Here is a 25122-nt window from a genome sequence, read left to right as displayed (position 1 = left end):
AGAAGTGAGTTTGTGGGTGCGGGTGTTGATCAGCTTTACTGCTTGGGGAAAGTAACTGTTCTTGAGTCTGGTTCTCCTGGCGTGGATGCTACATAGCCTCCTCCCGGATGGGCGTGGGACAAACAGTCCAAGAGCAGTTTGGGTGCGAGCCTTCATGAAATCGCTGGCCTTTTTCCAGCACCTTTCTGTACATATGTCCTTGATGGTGGGTAGACTGGTACTGGTGATGTGCTGGACTGGCCAGTTGTAGAGTTTTCCTGTCCACTGCAGAGTGGTTTCCATACCAACCAGTGATGCAGTTTGTTCAGACGTTCTTTAGAGTGCATTTCTAGAATGACATGAGTACAGATGTGCATGGTCCAGTTCTCTTCAGCCTCCTCAGAAAGTAAAGGCGTTGGCGAGCTTTCTTGATTGTGTAGGACTGAGTTGGTGTCCATATCAACGACTCTGTATGTGTCACACCTTTGAGATGGCAAAATATCCGGGTGAAGTATTATCAAGCAAGTGCTGATTGCATCCATTTCAGGAGGTTTAGGGGAAGATCATTCAAACCCGGTCCTGTGAGTTGGGGGGGATGATTACAACGGGTTCGTTCTGAAATTTGGAAACTGCCTGCCCGTGACCGCAAGAAACTATAGAGACTTGTGGCTCAGCTCATCACGGAAACCAGCCTCCTCTCCATCGACCTGCTGTCTACACTCTTGTTGCTTTGGTAAGGTAGCCAGGATAACCAAAACCCCATCCCACCCCAGGCATTCTCTCTTCTCCCTTCACCCATCAGATGTCAAAGTTTGAAAGCACTTGCCACCAGGCTCAAAGACAGCTTCTACCCCCCTCCTGTTATAGACTATGAATGATCCCCTGGTATGATCAGATGGACTCTTGACCTCAAAGTCTCCCTTGTTATGATCCTGCATCTTATTGTTCACCTGCACTGCATTTTCTCCGTAGCTGTTGCACTTTATTCTGCGTTCTGTAGTTGCCTTACCTTGATCTACCTCAATGCATAGTGTAATGATTCGAACTATATTGACTCTATGCAAGACAAACTTTTCATTGTATCTCGATACATGTGGTCACGCATTTAAGGTGAGAGGGGATCGTTTTAAAGATGTGTGGGGTAAGTTCTATGTGACAATAATAAACCAGTTCCATTCAGCTCCCTGGAGAACACATAGAGCTTCCACTGAACATCCCAACATTATGCCACCGGAGAACGATTCTTCATTGCTGTTTCCGTAGCAATTTTGATTTACTTGTCATGGTTGCTAGCTCTGAACTGAGCTCCCGAACCTGGAGGACTGGTGGACCACTATTAGTCTGTCCTCTACCCTTTGACCTGTTTGACATGGGTGACCCTACCAAGAGCCAAAGCATGAAGCCCTGACTCCAGACAACATAAATCTCTGGGTCATTGAGACGTGCAAACATTCAAACCATGACAAGGTCATGGTCCTCTTGGAGGTTGCTCATCTCAACTGAGTATAAGTTGACTGGGGCATTAATCGGGCAAGAAGACTAACTGCTGTGCATTTTTATAGCATCTTTTGAAGTGTTTTCGAAATGTAAAGGGTGCGGACATGTGGGAAATGTCAAGCACCAGCATGGACAACAGGAGGTTCCCAGAAACAGCACTGCGATAGTAAACAGATGACCTACTTCAAATTTGGATTGAAAAAAAATGTTACTGCATAGAAGTAAGTCATTTGGACCATTAGGTCTGATGAAATATCACTGATCTGAAACATTCCGTCTTCCTCTTTCCACAGATGCTGCCTGGTTTGCTGAGTGTTTCCTGTACTTACTGTTTTTGTTACAGAATTCCAGAATATGCAGCTTTTTCTTTATTTTCATTAGTCTAATAAACTATAAGACTATAAAACAAAAGAGCAGATTTAGGCCATTCAGCCCATCGAGTCTGGACTCCCATGCCATGGACATTTTTCCTCAGAAAAGAAGACCAAAATCACAGCTCTACACGTGGTGTCACCAATCCTCAGCACATCTGCATCAAGACATCTGTACTCAGAGCCTCTTGCAATGAAAGGAGTGATTTTCTTCCATTTACTCTGACCAAACCACTCATGACCTTGCACAACTTTACCAAGTTCTGAGGGATCTTGGGAAGTCAAATTAAGAGGGGAGGACACTGGGAAATTCCATCTTCCGAAAGTGCTCAGTGAAGTGGTCCCCCCAATCTACAAACGTTTGTATGTTGGGTCTCACCAAAGTACTTGAGTAAGAAATCTACCATCTTACTGAAGTGTTCTCCAACATGAGTCAGTAACTACCTTGACAACTCAACGTTGCTGTAAAGGATGATAGGGTAGTTAAGAAGGCATGTGGTGTGTTGGCCTTCATTAGTTGAGGGATTCATTCATTAGTTGGGCGGGTCTAGGACCAGAGGGCACGGCCTTAAAATAGAACAAAGTTGAGGAGGAATTTCTTTAGCCAGAGCCTGGTGAATCTGCAGAATTCATTGCCACGGACGGATGCCGCAGGTAGGTTTCTTACACAGAGAATGGTGAGTGCAAGGAACATACCGCCATGAAAGGTGGTAGAGACAGATACATTAAGGACATTTAAGAGACTATTAGATAGGCACATGGACGACAGGAAAATGGAGGTTTACATAGGAGGGAAGGGTTAGAATGACCTTAGAGAAAGTTTAAGGGTTGGCACAATATTGTGAGCTGAAGGGCTTGTACTGTGCTGTACTGCTCTATGTTTTATGTGTATAGAGACTATCTTTTAATATCCAGGTTTATTTAATTACTTGTTAATTAATTAATTGTTCAATGTCCATTGATCCTGAGATGAATTCGAATCCCACCATGGTATCTAGGGACGCAAACACAAGGAAATCTGCAGATGCTGGAAATTCAAGCAACACACACAAAATGCTGGTGGAATGCAGCAGGCCGGGCAGCATCTATAGGAAAAAGTACAGTCGACGTTTCGGGCCGAGACTCTTCGACAGGACTAACTGAAAACAAAGATAGTAAGAGATGTGAAAGTGGGAGGGGGAGGGAGAAATCCGAAATGATAGGAGAAGACAGGAGGGGGAGGGATAAAGCTAAGAGCTGGAAAGTTGATTGGCAAAAGGGATACACAGCTGGAGAAGGGAAAGGATCATGGGACAGGAGGCCTAGGGAGAAAGAAAGGGGGAGGGGAGCACCAGAGGGAGATGGAGAACAGGCAAGGGGTGATTGTGAGAGGGGCAGAGAGAGAAAAAAGGGGGGATAATAAATAAATAGATGATAGATAGATAGATAGATAGATAGATAGATAAGGGATGGGGTAAGAAGGGGAGGAGGGGCATTAACAGAAGTTAGAGAAATGCCATCAGGTTGGAGGCTACCCAGACGGAATATCAGGTGTTGTTCCTCCAACCTGGTTGAAAATATTGAAAACATTGAAAATAGCCTGGGATGAAGAGTGGTGCCAGCAATGGTAATTGGATATTTATTATAAAAATCCATCAGTCCTTCAGGGAGAAATCTACCACTTTACCAAAATGATCTCCAACTTCTCCAATATGAGACATTAATTTTATTTCATTTCATTAACAGTCAGAGACAGGCAATAAATACTGACAGTTCCTGTGATGTCCACTTTCCTGAATAAATATTTTTTTAAAGTACATTAAGCAATGTGAAATGGTTGTCCTTCCTGTTCCTGAATTTGTTCTTCTGGCTGCCATTAGTTGAATCTTCACTATGTGGTGACTCTTTAACTAGACCTCACCTTCAAGTGTGTTTGTGAATTGTGGGCTAACTTTGCTTTGTCATTTTGTGTCAGCCAATTGTCTTCGATTGACATTCAATCGAGCACTCTGGACTTGTTAATGACGCCTCCATGTGGTCCTTCTGTTAAAGGTCAAAATACATTTATTATCAAAGTATGTATATTTGATACAACCTTGAGATTTGTCTCCCTACGGGCAGCCACAAAACAAATAAACCCAGTAGAACCCGTTAAAAAAAAGAAGACTGGCGAAAATCCAATGTGCAGAGAGAAAAAAAACAAATTATGCAAACAATAAAAGTAAGCGAGTAGCAGTCACGAAAGTGAGTCCACAGCCATGAGTTGCAGGCTACAGCCTCAGTTCAATGCAGAGATGAGTAAACATCGTGGAGCAGTGAGCTGAACCTTGCTTCCAGCCCTGATGCTCTGATGTTTTCAATCTGGCCTGGTGCTGAAATTGTCCGAACCTCGGGTTGTTCTTTATTCTTGGAACTGGGCCCTGCCACTTTGATACACTCTCGGGCTCAGGCCCTGCCACCTCGAATCGGCCCCTACCCGAACTTCCCAATTTGGCTCGGTGCTTAAATCAATCAGACCTCAGGTCCAATGCAAAGCTTCAAGCAAGGTAACTGAATCCAAGATGCTGGGATCGCGATCTGATCAGGAAACAATCAGGAGACGTCGGAACCAAGTCTGGTGAAAGGAGGGACCACATGTAATATCATTTAGAGCATAGAAATAGAACGTTACAGCACAACACATGTCATTCGGCTCACAAAGTTGTGTCAAACTATTAACCTACTCAAAAATCAATCTATCCCTTCTGTCCTCCATAGCCTTCCATTTTTCTATCATCCATGCGCCTATCTAAGAGTCTTTTAAATGTCTCTAAGACCATAAGACATAGGAGCAGAATTTGGCCATCTAGTGCATCGAGTCTGTTTCGCCGTTCAATCATTGCTGATCTTTTTTACCCCTCCTCAATCCCATGTCCTGGCCTTCTCCCCATAACCTTTGATGGTGTGTCCAATCAAGAACTTAACAATCTCTGCCTTAAATACACCCAACGACCTGGCCTCCACAGCTGCATGTCGCAACAAATTCCACAAATTCACCCACCCTTTGGCTAAAGAAATTTCTCCGCATCTCTGTTTTAAATTCTTAGCCCTCTATCCTGAGGCTGTGCCCTCTTGTCCTAGACTCCCCAACCATGGGAAACACCCTTTTCATATCTACTCCATCTAAGCCTTACAACATTTGAAAGGTTTCAATGAAATCCCCCTCATCCTTCTAAATTCCAGCGAGTACAGATGCAGAGCCATCAAGTGTTCCTCATACAATAACCCTTTCATTCCCAGAAACATCCCTGTGAACCACCTCTGGACCCCCTCCAATGCCAGTACAGTACACCTTTTCTTAAATGAGAAGCCCAAAACTATTCACAATACTCAGGGTGAGGCCTCACCAGAGCCTTATAAAGCCTCAGCATCACATCCCTGTTCTTGTATTCTAGACCTCTTGAAATGAATGCTAACACTGCAGTTGCCTTCCTCACCACTAACTCAACCTGCAAGTTAACCTTTAGGGTGTCCTGCACAAGGACTCCCAAGTCCCCTTGCATCTTTTGGATTTTCTCCCCGTTTAGAAAATAGTCTGTACATTTATTTCTACTACCAAAGTGCAAGACCATGCATTTTCCAACATTGTATTTCATTTGCCACTTTCTTGCCCGTTCTCCTAATCTGTTTAAATCCTTCTGCAGCCTTCCTGTTTTCTCAACCCTACCTGCTCCTCCACCAATCTTCATATCATCTGCAAATGGCGAGAAAGCCATCTATTCCATCATCTAAATCATTGATATACAGCATAAAAAGAAGTGGTCCCAACACCGGCCCCTACGGAACACCACTAGTCACTGGCAGCCAACCAGAAAAGGATCCTTTTATTCCCACTTGTTGCCTCCTCCCAATCAGTCAATGTTCTAACCATGTTAGTAACTTTCCTGTAAAACCGTGGATTCTTAATTTGGTAAGCAGCCTCATGTGTGGCACCTTGTCAAAGTCTTTCTGAAAGTCCAAATACCCAATATACACTGCATCCTCCTTATCTATCCTACTTGTAATCTCATCAAAGAATTCCAACAGGTTCATCAGGCAAGATTTTCCCTTAAGGAAACCATGCTGACTTTGTCCTTCCTGTCCTGTGTCACCAAGTACTCCAGAGCCTCATCCATAACAATTGATTCCAAAATCCTCCCAACCACTGAGGTCAGGCTAACTTGTCTATAATTTTGAAAGATCATTGTTAATGCCTCCACAATCTCTAATGCTGTCTCTTTCAGATGACACGACTTTGATTGGCCTTATTTTGAGTGGTACTGAGACAGCCTACAGAGGAGAGGGTGACACCCTGACACAGTGACTCCTTCAATGTCCAAAAAGCAAAAGAGCTGATTGTGGATTACAAGAGGAATGGAGACAGGCTCGGCCCGATCAACATCAATGCGTCTGCAGTTGAGAGGGTGAGTAGTTTCAAGTGTATTGGTATACACATCATCGATGATCTCACCTGGACTGTACACACCGGCTTTGTGACAAAAAAAAAGCACAACAGCATCTCTTCCACTTCAGGTGACTGAAGAAGTTTGGCCTGGGCCCCCAAATCCTCAACACCTTCTACAGGGGCATCATTGAGAGCATCCTGACTGGCTGTATCACTGCCTGGTACAGGAACTGCACCAACTTTGATCGCTGGGCACTGCAGGGAGTGGTACGGATAGCCCAGCTCATCTGTGGATGTGAACTTCCCTCTATTGAGGACATTCATAGCAGCGTGCAGAAAGAAGGCCTAGACGATCATCGGAGACACCAGACACCAGTCACCAGTCACCCCAAACGTAAACTGTTTGATCTGCTTCCCTCTGGCAAACGGTACTGCAGCATTGAGGCCAGGACCAACAGGCTCTAGGACAACTTCTTTCCACAAGCCGTCAGACTTTCAACTTCACATGTTTGGACATTGCAATGGAGTCAACACAAAGCTTGTTACTCCCTCATGTTGTGGGATGGATGTAAGATTTAAATAAATTCTGATTCTAATTCTAACCCTAGGGTGCAGTTCCTCTGATCCGGGTCTCTTATGTATCCTTAGGTCTTTCAACTTTTTGAGCACCTTCTCCCTTGTAACAGTAACTGCACCCACTTCTCTTCCCTCACACACTGCAACTTCTGGCTTACTGCTAGTGTCTTCCACAGTGAAGACAGATGCAAAATACAGTACTTACTGAGTTCATCTGCTATCTCCTTGTCCTCCGTTATTATTTCTCTGGCCTTATTTTTCTAGTAGTCCTATATCCACTCTCATCTCTTTTTCTCACATACTTGAAAAAGCTTTTACTATGCACTTTGATGTTGTTTGCTAGCTTGTTTTCATATTTCATCTTTTCTTCCTAATGATTCTTTTAGTTGCTCTCTGTAGGTTTTTAAAAGCTTCCCAATCCTCTGTCTTCCCATTAATTTTTGCTTTGCTGTATGCCCTCTCTTTTATTTTCACATTAGGTTTGACTTCCGTTGTCAGCCACCGTTGTACTATTTTGCCATTTGAGTATTTCTTCAATTTTGGAATAAATCTGTCCTGCACCTTCCTCATTTTCCCCAGAAACTCATGGCATCGCTGTCATCCCTGCCAGTAGCCCTTCCAATTTACTTTGGCCGACTCCTCCCTCATACCACTGTAATTTCCTTCAGTCCCCTGAAATACTGCTCCATCAGACTTTACTTTCTCCCATCAAATTTCAATTTGAACTCAATCATATTGTGATCACTGGTTTCTAAGGGTTTTTCACCTTAAGCTCCCTGATCGCTTCTGGTTCATTACTTAACACCCAATCCAGTATAGCTGATCCCCTAGTAGGCTCAATGACAACTGCTCTAAAAAGTCATCTCGTAGGCTTTAACTCTCTTGGGATCCATTACCAACCTGATTTTCCCAAGCAACCTGCATGTTAAAATCTCCCATGACTACCATAACATTGCCCTTTCGACTTGCCTTTTCTATTTCCTGTTGTAATCTGTGGTCCATCTCCCAGCTACTGTTGGGAGGCCTATATAGAAAATGTCATCAGGGTCTTTTTACCCTTGCAGTTTCTTAACTCAACCCACAAGGATTCAACATCTTCCGATCCTACATCACATCTTTCTACTGATTTGATGCCATTCTTAACCAGTAGAGCCACGTCACCCCCTCTGCCTGCCTTCCTCAGCCTCTCATACAACGAGTAACCTTGGACGCTCGGCTCCCAATTACAACCATCTTTCAGCCACAATTCAGTGACGACCACAACATCATACATGACAATCTGTAATAGTACAACAAGATCATCCACCTTATTTCTTATACTCCATCCATTGAGATATAACATTTTGAGTGCTGTATTTGCTACCCTTTTTGATTCTGCATCCCTAATGCACTGATACTCACCCTGCTGGCTACAATTTTGTCATATCATCTGCCTGTCCTTCCTGACAGTCTGACTGCACGTTATCTTTGCTTTTTTACCATCCGTCCTGTCCTGAATCCCTTCACTCCAGTTCCCTCCTCCCCGCCAAATTAGTTTAAAACCTCCCCAACAACTTTAACAAACCTGTCCATGAGAATATTGGTCCCTTTTGGGTTCAGATGCAACCTGTCATTTTCGTACAGGTCATGCCTCCCCCAGAAGAGATCCCAATGATCCAAGAACCTGAAGCACCAGCTTCTCAGCCACGCATTTATCTGCCAAATCATCCTATTTCTTTCCTCACTAGCACGTGGCACAGGCAGCAATCTAGAAATTACTGTCCTGGAGGTCCTGCTTCTCAACTTTCTGCCTAGCTCTCTAAATTCTCCCTTCAGGACCTCATTGCTTTTCATTCCTATGACATTGGTACCAATATGTACCGAGACACCTGGCTGCTCTCCCTCTCTCTCTCTCAACTGCTGTGGACGTGATCCAAGATGTCCCTGACCCTGGCACCTGGGAGGCAACATACCATCCGGGTGTCCCATTCGCATCCACAGAATCTCCTGTCTGTTCCTCTGACTATTGCGTCCCCTATCACTACCACTCCCCTCTTCTCCCTCTTCCCCTTCTGCATCATGTTACTGTACTCAATGCCAGTAACCTGGTCTCTGTGGCATTTCCCTCTAATGCAGGGGTTCCCAATCTTTTTAATACCATGGACCCTTACCATCAATTGAGGGTGTCTGTGGACCCCAGGGTTGGGAACCCCTGCTCTAATATATCTGCCTCTGCCATTAAGCAGGTCACAACTCACTAAACCTAACCCATACATATTTGGAATATGAGAGGAAACCGGAGCACCCAGAGGAAACCCACGTGGTTAAGGGGAGAATGTACAAACTCCTTACAGACAGTGGCGAGCATCGAGCCCAATCTCACAGCTGGCGCTGTACAGCGATTGCCCTGAGATTAGCTTTCATTCAGCCGAATGTGGACATAGCTGGCACAGCAGAAACTGACTGCCCACCCCCCAAACTGCATTTGTAAAGGTGGTGGTGACGACTTTTCGGGCTGTTCTTATAGGGAGCGGTTTGTTTTACAGCAAACAATTTAACCGTCAGTCAATGATAGTGAAATGATGATGTCATTCACAGTAATTTTTCCAAGGTGAATTAGAATACCCAACAGCTGGCACTCACAGGCACCTCACACCACTCCTAAACGGTCAAAGTGGGACAACAGTTAAAAAGTGCCATGGTAGACGTGGGTTTAGGGACAGGGCAGTATCCCTCTGTTTCCAAGGCATAGGTGGAAGGTAAGAGAATGTGGGGTTATGGGTCGTCCAAGGATGGTCACATTATCGTGGTGGGGAGGTTTGTAAGTTCCGGAGATCCTGAGCTCCTGACCTCCTGGTAGGATCAACAATGGCGGTAAGGTCAAAGGTGAAGTTCCAGACCAAGAGCGATCCAACTGAGACCTCAGCGGTGAGGCTGGTGATGCAGCTCAGCGAAGGCGGAGGAAGGCCGCAGCAGCGAAGGGTCCCCCAGTCATCTTGTATTCCATGCCTCCGAACCCTGACGCTGATCCGACTAGGACCGTGTGGCAGCCGCCCGTGCATCGGCCTTTCCACAGTAAATAAAGTCACAGACAGGCATTCTCCATTAAGAGAAGCCACCCGAAAATCCAGAATATGTGATTATCGGCCTGGGCAGCCATCTGAGGATCCACCATGAGACAACTCCTTTGGGAGAACATCATACTCGACTCGACTGATCACACCACTACTGCTATATTCTGCAAAGGCAGTGAGTAAGAGCATCTCCTCATTAGCTTTCATTAAGCAACAGTGGTGTCTTAACGCATTCTGCTTCCCAGATGTATATCTACTGAGTTCAAAAGAGAGCTTTCCAAAGCGTAGCATTGAACAGAACTGTCACCGTGCACAAACATAGAGAAGCACATCAAAAGCTCCTTAGGAGATGCTGGAGTTATGAAAAATGATTTGTAATAATCAGCCTTTTTTTGTACTATGACAATAGCTAGAAGCCGCAGTCGTTCTAATCAGGTCGGCCTTCCGAAATGAGAGTAAATTTTTATCTTGGCACAGACCTTTGCATGCCAGGAGCTCATACAGAGAAGCGGGCAATTTTCCAGAATCACATCACGCACCCCTGGAAAGGGGAGACCTGCCAAGTTTACTCAGGATGGACGTTAACCCATTGCTGAAGCCTCTGTTGTAGTTCCAGATCTATTTATTTGCCACTAATCTTCTTCCATTTCTCCTGAAAATGTTGGTTCTTGTTCAGAAACAGGTTTCACATTCAATTCTGGCTCTTTTATGTAAACAGTGGTAAAGCCTGGAACTCTTTTCTGCAAACTGCAGTTATACTTGAGACTGGACGAGGCAGTTAACCAAAACACAGCTTATATTTTCCTATTTATCTTTTAAATGTGAGCTTGATAAATATTTTTGAGCAATGGATATGGAGCCAAGACGGGGATTTAAGATACATATCAGGCAAAAAAATACTGAGTGCTAGAATAGGCTTGAAGGGGGGAGTGGTCTCCTTGTGGTCCAATTTTCTAAAGTTCTATTTCTATCCTTCTGAATTTAAACATTGCTGCCAGTGAGTTTTCAAACTGGCCCCTAACTATAATGTGCAGTCTGACATACACTCAGTAGCCATTTTATTAGATGCCTCCTGCATCTAATTAAGTAGCCGCTGACTATATATTCATGGTCTTCTGCTGCTGTAGCCCATCCACATCAAGCTTCGACAGGTTGTGTGTTCAGAGAAGCTCTTCTGCACACCACTGTTGTAACATGTGGTTATTTGAATTACTGCCACCTTCCTGTCAGCTTGAATGCGTCTGGCCATTCACTCTCATTCACTGCACGTTGGTGAAACTTGGTCAGGCAGCATTAATGGAAAAAGAAAGCCCTTAACTCGGAGTGGCGTCATCGGGATGCAGTCGTGACACCGTTTTTTAGCAGGCTTTCTTGTTTTCATGAGGCCGAGTTGTTACCTCGACGCTCAACCCAGCACGGATGGAAAGCGTGCAAGGGAGCCGGCTGGATTCGAACTCGGGAGCCTTCGTTCCAAAGTCCGGCACTGATGCCACTACGCCACCAGCCGGCATATGGAGAGGAATAAACAGACAATATTTCGGGGCAAGACCCTTCATCGGGATTGGAAAGAAAGAGGGCAGGAGCCAGAATTAGAAGGTGGGGAGAGGGAGACGAGTACAAGCTGGCACTTGATAGGTGAGGCTGGCTGAGGGGAAAGGTGGGTGGGTGGGGGAGTAGGGATGAAGTAACAAGCTGGGAGATGATAGGTGGAAGATGTAAAAGGCTGAAGAAGAAAGAATCTGATAAAAGAGAAAAGTAGGCCATGGACGAAAGAGAAAAAGGAGGAAAGCACCAGAGGGAGGTGAGGAGAAGAGAAGGGAAGTGAGGGGAACCAGAAGGGGGGAAGGCAGAAGAGAGGAGGGGACAGGGAGAGAAATTACTGGTTAGAGAAATTGATATTCATGCCGTCAGGTTCAAAGTTCAAAGTAAATTTATTATCAAAATACATATATCTCACCATATACAACATTTACATTCACAGTAAATACAAAGCAACACAACAGAATCGATGAAAAACTGCATACAACAGCTAATGTGCAGAAGACAACAAACTGAGCAAATACAGAAAACATAATAATAGTAATAAATAAACAATAAACATCGAGAACATGAGTTGAAGACTCCTAGAAAGTGAGTCCACAGGTTGTGGAATCAGTGTTGGGGTGAGAGAAGTCGAGTGAAGTTATCCCGTCTGGTTTAAGAGCCTGATGGTTGTAGGGTAATAACTGTTCCTGAACCTGGTGGTGTGGGACCTGATGGTTGAGGGGTAATAACTGTTCCTGAACCTGGTGGTGTGTGACCTGATGGTTGATGGGTAATAACTGTTCCTGAACCTGGTGGTGTGGGACCTGATGGTTGTAGGGTAATAACTGTTCCTGAACCTGGTGGTGTGGGACCTGATGGTTGAGGGGTAATAACTGTTCCTGAACCTGGTGGTGTGGGACCTGATGGTTGTAGGGTAATAACTGTTCCTGAACCTGGTGGTGTGGGACCTGATGGCTGAGGGGTAATAACTGTTCCTGAACCTGGTGGTGTGGGACCTGATGGTTGAGGGGTAATAACTGTTCCTGAACCTGGTGGTGTGGGACCTGAAGGTTGTGGGGTAATAACTGTTCCTGAACCTGGTGATGTGGGACCTGATGGTTGTAGGGTAATAACTGTTCCTGAACCTGGTGGTGTGGGACCTGATGGTTGTAGGGTAATAACTGTTCCTGAACCTGGTGGTGTGGGACCTGATGGTTGAGGGGTAAAAACTGTTCCTGAACCTGGTGGTGTGGGACCTGATGGTTGTAGGGTAATAACTGTTCCTGAACCTGGTGGTGTGGGACCTGATGGTTGAGGGATAATAACTGTTCCTGAACCTGGTGGTGTGTGACCTGATTTTTGAGGGGTAATAACTGTTCCTGAACCTGGTGGTGTGGGACCTGATGGTTGAGGGGTAATAACTGTTCCTGAACCTGGTGGTGTGGGACCTGCTGGTTGAGGGGTAATAACTGTTCCTGAACCTGGTGGTATGGGACCTGATGTTTGTAGGGTAATAACTGTTCCTGAACCTGGTGGTGTAGGACCTGATGGTTGAGGGGTAATAACTGTTCCTGAACCTGGTGGTGTGGGACCTGATGGTTGTAGGGTAATAACTGTTCCTGAACCTGGTGGTGTGGGACCCAAAACTCCTGTATCTTCATCCTTCTTCTTGAAGAGAGTTTGGCCTCGATGGCGAGGGTCCTTGGTGATGGATGCTGCTTTCCTGCCACAGCATTCCTTGTAGATCAGCTCGTTGGTGGGAAGGGCTTTATTCATGATGGACTGGGCTGAATCTATTGCTTTTTGTAGGTTGGAGGCTTCCCGGACAGAATATGGGGTGTTGCTCCTCCAGCCTGAGTGTGGACTCACTGTGGCAGAAGAGAAATGTTGGAATGAGAATGGGAAGTCAAATTGGAGTGAGTGGCCACTGGGAGATCCATCTGTTCTGTCCTTTTGTAAGACTATCCACCTTGTTTCTAGTCATTTCTAGTAGATGCCACAGTAGTGTAGCAGTTTGCGTGACGTTATTACAGCTCGGAGCGTCAGAGTTTGGAGTTCAGCTCTGGCGCCGAATGCAAGGAGATTGTGCGTTCTCCTCATGAACATGTAGGTTTCCTCCAGGTGCTCTGGTTTCCTCCAACAATCCAAAGTTATACATACCGGTTAGTACAGTTAGGTTAATTGGTCATTTTAAATTGCCCTGTGATTAGGCTAGGGTTAAATAGGTGGGTTGCTGGGTGACACGGTTCGTTGGGCTGAAATAGCCTGTTCCGTGCTGAATCTCTAAATAAAAATAAATAAAATCTGAGCTCCAATTTTTTCAACTTACCCTTTTATGAGAGGGAGGGAGCGAGAGAGAGAGAGAGAGATATTGGTTTTTGCTCCCTTCCTATGTCTCCATGATTATCACCACAGAACAACCTGCCTCCAGTTGTGAAGTATTGCCCTTTGGTTGGGGTCTCATGGCTTTTTGTCTCCTTTAACTGAGATCTGAAACACTGTGTGAATGCACGCAAATGTGTGCTTTACTTTGTTTCCAGCATCCGCAGATATTCTGTCATTTCTGATGAAAGGAGGATGGCTTGGGAGAACTCTGCATCACCATAAACTCTCCAATCCTTGTTTAGCCCAGGGGTATAAAAGCCAATTGTGTGGGCACTTACTAGTAGTCGTGCGATCACTCAGTCGAGAATGATGTTCAGCTAACGGTTTGTCAATTGCTCGGTCCTCAGGTGGCTGTAGAGACAGATCAGGGATGTTAGGGTAGATTCCTTTAATGGAGAATTGCTCGTGTGTTACTTTGTTTGATGTAGGGAGCCTGATGCACAGTCCTTGACAGATTGGAGTCAGAGTCCAGTGGAATGGAATGCACGATGACCAGGAACCCTTCACTGCAGTTGTGATGTCATCATCTTCCGCCAGCTCCACCGTTCAGATCTTAAATGGATCCCTCTTTGTCTGGAACCTTCCCTTTGACCCTACCATACACTCCTCCTGATGGCTAAACTGCAGACAGCATTGCTCTGGGGATCGCAGGAACCCACGAGCCTCTCCACCTAGACAAGGTGACGATGCTTGGACACTTACTACAGCCACAGTGACAGCTAGTTAAGTGCAAGTGCATTGGGCCGTGGAGGGAGAGGCTTCAGAACTGGAAAATGCTTCAGAACTGGAAAATGGTGGGCAAGTTCATAAACAATTGTATTCATTGTGGGAAAAGGATTGGGACTGGGTGTCAGGTGGGTGTAACTCTTAACAGACTCCCGATTCACACTTACAGAGTGTTCAGTGAGGCACCTTTAACATGCAGATACATGGAGCAATGCACACAAAATGCTAGAGGAACTCAGCAGGTGAGGCAGCATCTATGGAGGGGAGTGGACAGTCGACGTTTCATGATCTCCTGCCGGGTTCCTCCAGCATCTTGTGTGTGTTGCTCCATGTTAGAGATACTGTTCTAAACACTCCCTGTGAGTCAGGGGTCCTTAAACTGTCAGGGGTTAACGTGGAACCTCGTCTGCCCATTCCCCTCCCTAGATGCTGAGCTTCTCCAGCGTCTTGTGTGTGTTACTCTCTTTTTCCATCATCTGCGCCCTCTCCCCATGAATCAGGCCCTCTTGTTCTGGCAACATTCTTGTAAATCTGTTCTGCACTCTTTCCGGTTTAACACGCCTTTCCTATAACCCGAACTGCGCACGGCACGCCAAGTATACCCTCACCAACTACATTGGTCACTGTAAATTGTTCCATGATTAGGCTCGGATTAAATAGATGATTGATGAGCAGTATGGCTCAAAGGGCTTATTCCATGTTATATCTCAATAAATAAATTGACCGATAGATAACTAAGTAAATAGTATCTTGACTCCTATTCTCAATGGCCTGACTGAAGGACAGCATACTAAATACTTGACCATAGTCAGTGCAAATCAGAAATAACATCTCCTCCTCGCTGACAATCAACACCAGTGCACGTCAAGGATGCGTGCTTAGCCCGCTGTTCAGTTCTCTCTCCACCCATGACAGTGTGGCTAGGCACACAGCTAAAATGCCATCTATAAATATGCCACAACTGGCCCGAAACAATGGCTGCCCATTCCTCTCCATAGGTGCTGCCTGGCCTGCTGAGTTCCTCCAGCATTTTGTGTGTGTTACTCCATTTTTCCATCATCTGCACTCTCTACTATGTCTCCACCTAGAATGTGGGTTGGTTTTACTAACAGCAAGCAAAAAAAAATCAAGTCATAATAAGCCACTTCACACTGCCTTTTGCAGGTGAATATTTTCTGATTGTGTTCCGAAGTGCCACAATTATCTGTCATTCACACAAAGCTACCTTTCCACTGACGTTCTATATTTACTTTACTATAAGTATGTAATTGATAGCTTAGTAGATTTCGAAGGTGTTTATTACATGCTGGTGCACGTACTGTGGCAAAATGCCTTAGTGCGTGAGTCAATCTTCACCCATGCCCCATCCAAATCATCGGTTTTGTCACCCAGGCAGAAACACTCATGGAGACAATTGCACTGGGCTAGAACAAAGCTGCAGAACTTTTCTGAAGCTAAAAACAGCAAGCGGCAGAAACGCCCTTCAGGTTGGACAGCAATTCTGGATGGAAGAGCAGAGTTACTGTTTTCTGTTGGAACTGCAATGGTGTTTCAAGCAGCACAGTCAGAGAATAGGGGTTTGGAAAAGGGAACGAAAGGGAAGGTCTATCGTAGGCTGGGAGACATGGAGGATTGAATGATGGTGCAAGGAAAAATCTTGTAATAATGGAATGTTTAAAGGGGGTGAAAATGGTTGAATCATTATTGATTTCTCTTTCCCTTTCTACTTCAGAAAGTACTGCCCAGTCCATCACAGGCAAACAGCTCCCCACCATTGAGCACATTTACAAGGAGGGCTGCCACAGGAAAGCAGCAACTATCATCAAGAACCCCCACCATCCAGACCATGCTCTCTTCGCACGACTACTCAGGCAGGAGGTACAGAAGCCTCAGGTCCCACACCACCAGCGGACAGGAACACTTATGACTCTACAACCATCAGGCTCCTGAACCAGCATGGATAACTTCACTTATCCCAAATCTGAACTGATTCTACAATCTACAGAGTCACTTTTGCAAGGTCTCCACAACTCATGTTCTCAGTATTATCTATTTATTTGCACAGTTTTTTTTATTTTGCACATTGGCCGTTTGTCAGTCCTTGTTGGTGTATAGATTTCATAAACTCTATTGTATCCCTTTATTTCCCTGTAAATGTCTGCAAGAAAATGAATCTCAGGGTAGTATATGGTGTTATAGAAACAAAGAAAACCCACAGCACAATACAGGCCCTTCGGCCCACAATGCTGTGCCAAACGTGTACTTACTTTAATTACCTTGGGTTACCCATAGCCCTCTATTTTTCTAAGTCCTGTGTACCTAACCAGGAGTTTCTTAAAAAACCCTATTGTATCTGCCTCCACCACCATCGCCGGCAGCCCATTCCACGCACTCACCACTCTCTGCGTGAAAAAACTTACCCCGACATCTCTGTACCTATTTCCAAGCACCTTAAAACTGTGTCCTCTCGTGTTAGCCATTTCAGCTCTGGGAAAAATTCTCTGACTATCCACATGATCAATGCCTCTCATCATCTTATACACCTCTATCAGGTCACCTCTCATCCTCCGTCGCTCCAAGGAGAAAAGGCCGAGTTCACTCAACCTATTCTCATAAGGCATGCTCCCCAATCCAGGCAACATCCTTGTAAATCTCCTCTGCACCCTTTCTATAGTTTCCAAATCCTTCCTGTAGTGAGGCGACCAGAACTGAGCACAGTACTCCAAGTGGGGTCTGACCAGGGTCCTATGAAGCTGTAATAAGCTGCTATATAGCTGTTATATAAGTACTTTGATAATTTACTTCAACTTTGAGCATTTTTTTGCTCTTATTTCAGGTTTCCAGCATTTGCTGGGTCAGAAGCCAGAATAAAAAGTGGGGGTGGGGAGGGGTTGTGGTCGAGGAAGGAATAAAGGTCAGAGGGTGATAGCTGAACCCAGGTGAATGGAAGGTGGATGGGTGGGGGAGGGGATCAAATGAGAAGCTAGGAGGTGATAGGTGAAAAGGATAAAGGGGAGAAGAAGAAGGGATCTGATAGGAGAGGAGAGTGGACCATGGGAGGAAGGGAAGGGAGGAGGGGCACCAGAGTGAGGTGATGGACAGGTGACCATCAACTCCATCAACCACCTGGCTCCACCTATCAGCTTCTAGCTTGTACTCCTTCCCCTCCCCCCCACCTTCTCACTCTGGCTCCTTCTCCCTTCCTTTCCAGTCTCAACCCAAAATCTCAACTACTTATTCCTCTCCATTGATGCTGCTTGGCCTGCTGAGCTCCTCCAGAAGCTTGCATGTGTTACTCTGAGTTTCCAGCACCTGCAAAACCTCTTTTGTTCAACAATCTGCACGGTGCTGGGAAAAGAGTCATGTCTGCAATTTAAACAAGTCACAGTCTTTGAACACCAGATAAAGGTATTGAAAATTGAGTGGAAAAGGTGTTATTATATGGTGGGGCAGCATAGACATGGAAATAGAGAACAAGGGTTAAAGTAATACAGAGAATACAGGAACGTATGCAAGGTGTCATGTTGATGGACCACCCTTGTTGTGAATTTAATATTTTAGTTATATTTGAGTACTCTTATAAATATATTATTTCAGTAAGCATTCTTGATCGTTTCAATAATTCATCACGGGTTATATGTATAAATACGTGACTTGCAAAAGTCAATGCGGTACCACATGAAATGTGCTCACCTCACTTTAAGTAAACACGAAGTTAGACCCGCATTCCTGGACTCCGGTGTTTTCTTCTTGAATGAGCTTAATGCTCTGAAGTTACAAAGCGTATCAACCCCGTTATAGGAGGGATGTGGAGGCTTTGGAGAGCGTGCAGAAGAGGTTCACCAGGAGGGCGTCTCGGTGAGAGGATGTGTACTATGAGCAGAGGGTGCACAGACCTGTGTTGTTTTCTCTAGGGTGGAGGCGGCTGATGGGGAGGCCTGATTGAAGTTTATAATGTCCTGAGAACTGTAACAAGAGCAAAAAGCTGCTATTATTTACCTCAGGATTGAAATGTCTAATATCGGAGGGCATGCTTTTAAGGTGAGATGGGGTCATTTCAAAGGAGATGCCAGAGGCAAGTCTTTTACGCAGAGTGGTGGTGCCTGGGATGTACCGATAGGGGAGGTGGCGGAGGCAGATACGATACAAGTGTTCAAGAGGCTCTTAGGTAGGCATATGAACGTGCAGAATATGGAGGGATATGGACTTATGTAGGCAGAAGGGATTAGTTTAGCTAGGTGCCAAAATGAGACCACCATTAGGGTAGAGGAGCAGCCCCTAATGTTCACTCTGGCATCTTACCTCTTCTCACCTGCCTTTCACCTCCCCCTGGGCCCACTTCTCCTTCCCTTTCTCCCATGGTCCACTCTCCTCTCCAGCCTCTTACCTTTCCTACCTACTTGGCTTCCCCCTACCACCTTCTAGCTATCCTCCTTCCCCTCCCCCTACCTTTTCACTCTGGCATCTTTCCCGCTTCCCTTTCATTCCTGATGAAGGGTCTCGGCCCAAAACGTCGACTGTTCATTGATTACCATAGATGCTGCCTGACCTGCTGAGTTCCTCGAGTATTCTGGGTGAGTTGCTGTGGATTTCCAGCATCTGCAGACTTTCTCATGTTTGTGTTAGGTGTTTAATCGATAGTTTAATTAGCTCAGGGCAATAGTGTGGGATGAAGACCCTGTTTCTGTGCTATGCTGATCTATCTGGTGTGTTTTAGTATGCAGTGAGATTCAAAGAATGTGATAAAGTGTGCATGATACCGTGGCATCTGCAGTATGCAGTAACGTGCATCCCAGGACATGCCCCCTTCTCATTGCTACCATCAAGGAGAAGTTACAGGAGCTTGAAAGCACACACGCAATGTTTTAGGAACAGCTTCTTCCCATCCAGCATCAGATTTCTGAATGGCCAATGAACCAATTCAAGAACAATTCATTCATTCTTTATGTGCCTTGTTGTATGACGCTGGTGATCATGGTCTTGACCATGATTGTTCTTGGCAAATTTTTCTACAGGAGTAGTTTGCCATTGCCTTCTTCTGGGCAGTGTCTTTACAAGACGGGTGACCCCAGCCATTATCAATACTCCTCAGAGATTATCTGTCTGGCATCAGTGGTCGCATAACCAGGACTTGTGATACACACCGGCTGCTCATACGACCATCCACCACCAGCTCCCATGGCTTCACGTGACACTGATTGGGGGGGGGGGGGTGGTTAAGCAGGTGCTACACCTTGCCCAAGGGTGACCAGCAGGCTAGCGGAGGGAAGGAGCACCTTACACCTCTGTGGTGGAGACCTATCTCCACCCTGCCACCCCACAAGTTGTAAAACCCTACCATTTTTGCTCTCTTTTGCACTACTGAGTTAATTTGATATATAATTGTTATTGTAATTTCCACTTACTGCTGCCAGTGTCCAAACCTACGTCCCTGTTGTGAGAGGTGGAAACGGGTAAGCCCCGGCCATCAGCGCTCTGGTGAAGCTGTACAGTGGACACAATGGATTACAGAAACACTGATGAACTCTAACCATACATACCATTGACTTTGGACAGTGGAGATCGGAGGTCACCAATGGTCTACGCTCCACTGGGAGCTAAGGGCCCATGAAGAAGAAGAAGACACAATGATGTCACACAACAACAAATTTCATGACATATGCCAGTGATGTTAAACCTGATTCTGATTCTGAACATGGGCTCATCAGAGGCCCTTCTAAATTTGCTTTCAGTGAAGACCATTTACTTCAGACCACAGAAGATGAACAACTACAAGGAAGTCATGTCATCAGGAATATAACCAATACAAAATGAATATTCTGCACAGGAGAGAAACAAAATTAAAATTTAACCGATCATCAGAACAATCAGAATTGGAATTGGTTTATTATTGTCACATGTACTGAGATACGCTGAGATTACAGTCTTGCAAACTGTTCATACAGATCAGATCATTTCACAGAGCATTGAGATAGATCAAGGTAAAACAATAACAGAATACAGAATAAATTGAACATTTGTACAAATAGCATCTCCTCGCTGACAATCAACACAGGTGCATCTCAAAGGTGTGTGATTAGCCCACTGCTCTACTATCTCTACATTCCTGATGTAGGCACAGCTGAAAAGCCATCCGTAAATTTGCTGATGACACAAATGTTGTCAGTGATATTCACCCTGATTCTGATTTATGGAGAAAGTGCAGTGTAAGTAGACAATAAGTTGTAAGATCATATTGAGGTAGGCTATTTAGTCAAGAGTCCATTTTATGTGCAAAGGAGCCATTCGATTGTTGATAACCATGGGGTGGAAGTTGTCCTTGAGCCTGGTGGTACCTTCTTTCAGGCCTTGTATTTTCTGTCTGATGGGAGAGGGGAGAAGAGAGAATGTCCTGGATGGGTGGGGTGTTGGCTCCTTTACCGAGGCATAAGCAGAGTCCATGGAGCGGAGGCTCGTTTCCATGAGGTGCTGAGCTGAGCTCACTCAGAGAGGACAGGGTGGTCGTTGGAATGCAGACAAATGCAGAATGAAGATTGGTGGAGGGGCAGGTAGTGTTGAGGAAACAGGTAGGATACAGAAGGACTTAGATTAGGAGAATGGGCAAGAAAATGGCAAATTAAATACAATGTTGGAAAATGCATGGTCTTGCATTTTGGTAGTAGAAATAAATGTGCAGACTATTTTCTAAATGGGAAGAAAATCCAGGAATCTGAGATGCAGAGGGACTAGGGAGTCCTTGTGCAGAACACCCTGAAGGTTAACTTGCAGGCTGAGTCAGTGGTGAGGAAGGCAAATGCCATGACAGCATTCATTTCAAGAGGTCTGGAATACAAGAACAGGGATGTGATGCTGAGGCTTTATAAGGTACTGGTGAGGCCTCACCTTGAGTATTGTGAACAGTTTTGAGACCCTCATCTTAGAAAAGATGTGCTGGCATTGGAGAGGGTCCAGAGGATGGTCACAAGGATGATTCCAGGAATGAAAGACTATCATATAAGGAACGCTTGATGGTCGCTGCAATTCAGAAGGATGAGGGAGGTCTCAATGAAACATTTCAAATGTTGAAAGGCCTAGACAGAGTAGATGTGGAATGGATGTTTCGCATGGTGGGAGAGTCTAGAACAAGAGGGCACAGCCTCAGGATAGAGGGGTGCCCTTTCAAAACAGAGATGTGGAGAAATTCCTTTAACCGAGGGTGGTGAATTTGTGGAATTTATTGCCACATGCAGCTGTGGAGGCCAGGTCGTTGGGTGTATTTGAAGCAGAGATTGATAGGTTCTTGATTGGACATGGCATCAAAGGTTACGGGGAGAAGGCCGGGAACTGGGGTTGAGGAGGAGATAGAAAAGAAAGGATCAGCTATGATTGAATGGTGGAGCAGACTCGATGGGCCAAATGGCCCAATTCTGCTCCTATGTCTTATGGCCTTATGGTCTCACACTCCTTGCTTAAGTTGGTGATATTGCTATGAGTGAATATAGCTCCATACAACGGAGTGTCCAATGGATATATCAAGACAAGAAATCATATTGACCTTCCTCATTAGGTGTTAAAACTGTATAACACACAAGATTCTGCAGATGCTGAAAATCTCGATCAATGCAAAAAAAAAGGATGTGTTTTGAAAGAGGGTGGAGAGGGTCAGTAGCTTTAAATTCTTTGGCATCAAAATATCAGAGTATCTGTCCTGACATCAGCACAAACAGCAAGTGTCATCACAAAGAAGACACAACAGCACCTTTACTTTCATGGAAGGTTGCATAGACTTGGCATGTCACCAAAAATCTTCGACAAACTTTGAGCGACACACAGTGGAAAGTATCCTGATGACCAGGAGCAAGAAGAGACTGCAGAAAGTGGTGGGTGCAGCCTAGTCCATCACAGGCAGAGCCCTCCCCATTTACATTGACCACTGCCACAAGAAAGCAGCATTGATTATCAAGGACCCCCACCATCCACGCCATACTCTCTTCTCACTACTATCATTGCGAAAGAGGTACATGAGCCTAAGGTCTCACACCACGAGCTTCAGAAACAGTTATTACCTTTCAAACATCAGTCTCCTGAGCCAGCATGGATAACTTCACTCACCCCAACTCTGACCTGATTCTGTGACCTCCAGACTCACTTTCAACTAATGTTCTCAGTATTATTTTTATTCATAGTTTGCCTTCTTTTGCTCATTATCGTTCATTAACCCTTCGTCTGTCTATCTATAGCTTTTCACAAAGTTCTATTCTACGACCTATAAACTTACTTTCAAACACTATACAACTCGTTCTCAGTATTATTTGCATGATCTATCTTCTTTTGCACATTGGTTGTTTGTCAGTCTTCATTTTTGTGTCGTTTTTTTTTCATAAATTCCATTGTATTTCTTTATTTTCCTGTAAATGCCTGCAAGGAAGTAAATCTCAAGGTAGCACTTGATAATAAATTTACTTTGAACTTTGAACTTAAATTGCAAAATAAATAAACAGTGCAAAATATGAGGAATAACAATGTAATGTTCATGGGTGATGAAAAACTCAGAAATTATGAAGGGTATTGATAGGGTAAATGCAAGCAGGCTTTTCCCACTGCGGCTGGGTGAGACTACATGGGTTAAGGTGAAAGTTGAACTGTTTATGGGAGAACAGGAGGGGAAACTTCTTCACTCAGAGGGTTGTGAGTGTGTGGAATGAGTGCAAGTGGTGCATGCAAGCTCAGTTTTAACATTTAAGAGAACTTTGGATAGGTGCATGGATGGGATTGGTATGGAGGGCTATGGATCCAGTGGAGGTCCACGGGAGCAAGCAGTTTAAATGGCTTGGTACAGACTAGATGGGCCAAAGGGCCTGTTTCAGTGCTGTACTTTTCTATGACTCTATGACTCTAAATCTCACTGCCTAAGGAGAAGAGGTACTTGAATCACTGACTTGTTTTTACCACCGTCCTGTTGTGCATTTAATACTTCAGTAATACTTGAGTAATCTTGTATATTGTTTGATTAAGCATTCTTGTTCATTTAAATGTTTCATTACGGGTTATATGCATAAATACGTGAGTTGCATACGTCATCACGCTACCACGTGATGCGTACGCGCCTCACTTAAACTCGAAGATAGACCCACATTTTGGACTCCCGTGTCTTCCTTTGAATTAGTTCAATGTTTTGAAGTTATAAAACATAACCCTCCCTCTCTGGGAAAAAGACAATATTGCTTTGCTCTGTTTATGCCCTTCTTGATCTTATATTCCTCTATCAAAGAGAGGTTGAAAAGAGTTAACGACTCCACAGAACTTTAAGACTCTCACTAAAGAGAGGAGGTCATTTGGAGGACTTGAGAAAGCTATTTACTGCAGAGTCATAAAATAATAAACCGAAAGAACAGCAAATATTAAAGTGAAGTCTTAGTAACAGTGTATTTTGCCACTAATATGTTCCACATTTCTGTGACTTCAATATGTTACATTGCGGAACGGCAGTCTATGTACATCACTTCCAACCCACGGCCCGCCCCAAGCATGCAAAGGTCCTGAGGAATCACTGTTTGAAGCTACCTCATTAAAATTGAAATGCAAGAGGTTCTGCAGATGCTAGAAATCTAGAGCAACTCACACAAAATACTGGAGGAACTCAGCAAGTCAAGCAGTATCTATGGGAGGGTATAAAGTTTCGGGCTGAGATTCTTCATCACAACTCAGTAAAGTTTGTTTCTTTATGTAATATTCCACACCACTCTTCCAAATGAGTGAAGGGTAGGGTGGGGATGGAGGAGAAGGAGAGTTTTCATGATGTTGGTAGGGGCTAGAGGGGTGGAGAACAAGGAAAGATAAGACCATAAGATATAGGAACAGAATTAGGCTATTTGGCCCATCCAATCCATTTCCCTCTCAGCCCCAGTCTCCTGCCTTCTCCCCATTTCCCTTTATGCTCTGACTAATCAAGAACCTATCAACCTCTGCCTTAAATATACCCAATGTCTTGGCCTCCACAGCTGCTTGTGGCAACAAATTCCACAGATTCGCCACTCTCAGGCTAAAGAAATTGCTCCTCAATTCCATTCTAAGAGATCATCCCTCTATTCTGAGGCTGCGTCTTCTGGTCTTAGACTCTACCATCATAGGAACCTCCTCTCCACATCCACTTTGTTGCAGCCTTTCCGCATTCAATAGGTTTCAATGAGGTCACTCTTCATTCTTCTGAATTCCAGTGAGGAGAGGCCCAAAGCCATCAAACGTCCTCGTATGACAAGCCCTTCAATCCCAAAATCATTTTCATGATCCTCCTTTGAATCCTCTCCAATGTCAACACATCCTTTCTAAGATAAGGGACTCAAAACTACTCACAGTACTCAAGTGAGCCTCACCAGTGCTTTATAAAGCCTCAGCATTTAAATGTTAAAAAAGGAAAAAAACAAGGACAATTTAAAAAACTGTGCCCTTGAACAAATTACCTCAAATAACCCATGAGGTCAATGTTTTCTGAGGGGAGGAAGGTGAGTCAAAGAGTGTACTGTAACCAGTCAGAACTGGAGCCCTTGCCAGACAACCACACAGCCTTATAGCTGGTCTGCAGAGTGAAGCTGACAGAGGGCTTCTGGTTATACTAGTGTTTTATCATCAA

Source organism: Hemitrygon akajei, chromosome 30 (assembly GCF_048418815.1).
Source record: "Hemitrygon akajei chromosome 30, sHemAka1.3, whole genome shotgun sequence".
Classification (NCBI taxonomy): Eukaryota; Metazoa; Chordata; class Chondrichthyes; order Myliobatiformes; family Dasyatidae; genus Hemitrygon; species Hemitrygon akajei.
Note: the sequence above shows the minus strand (reverse complement) of the source record.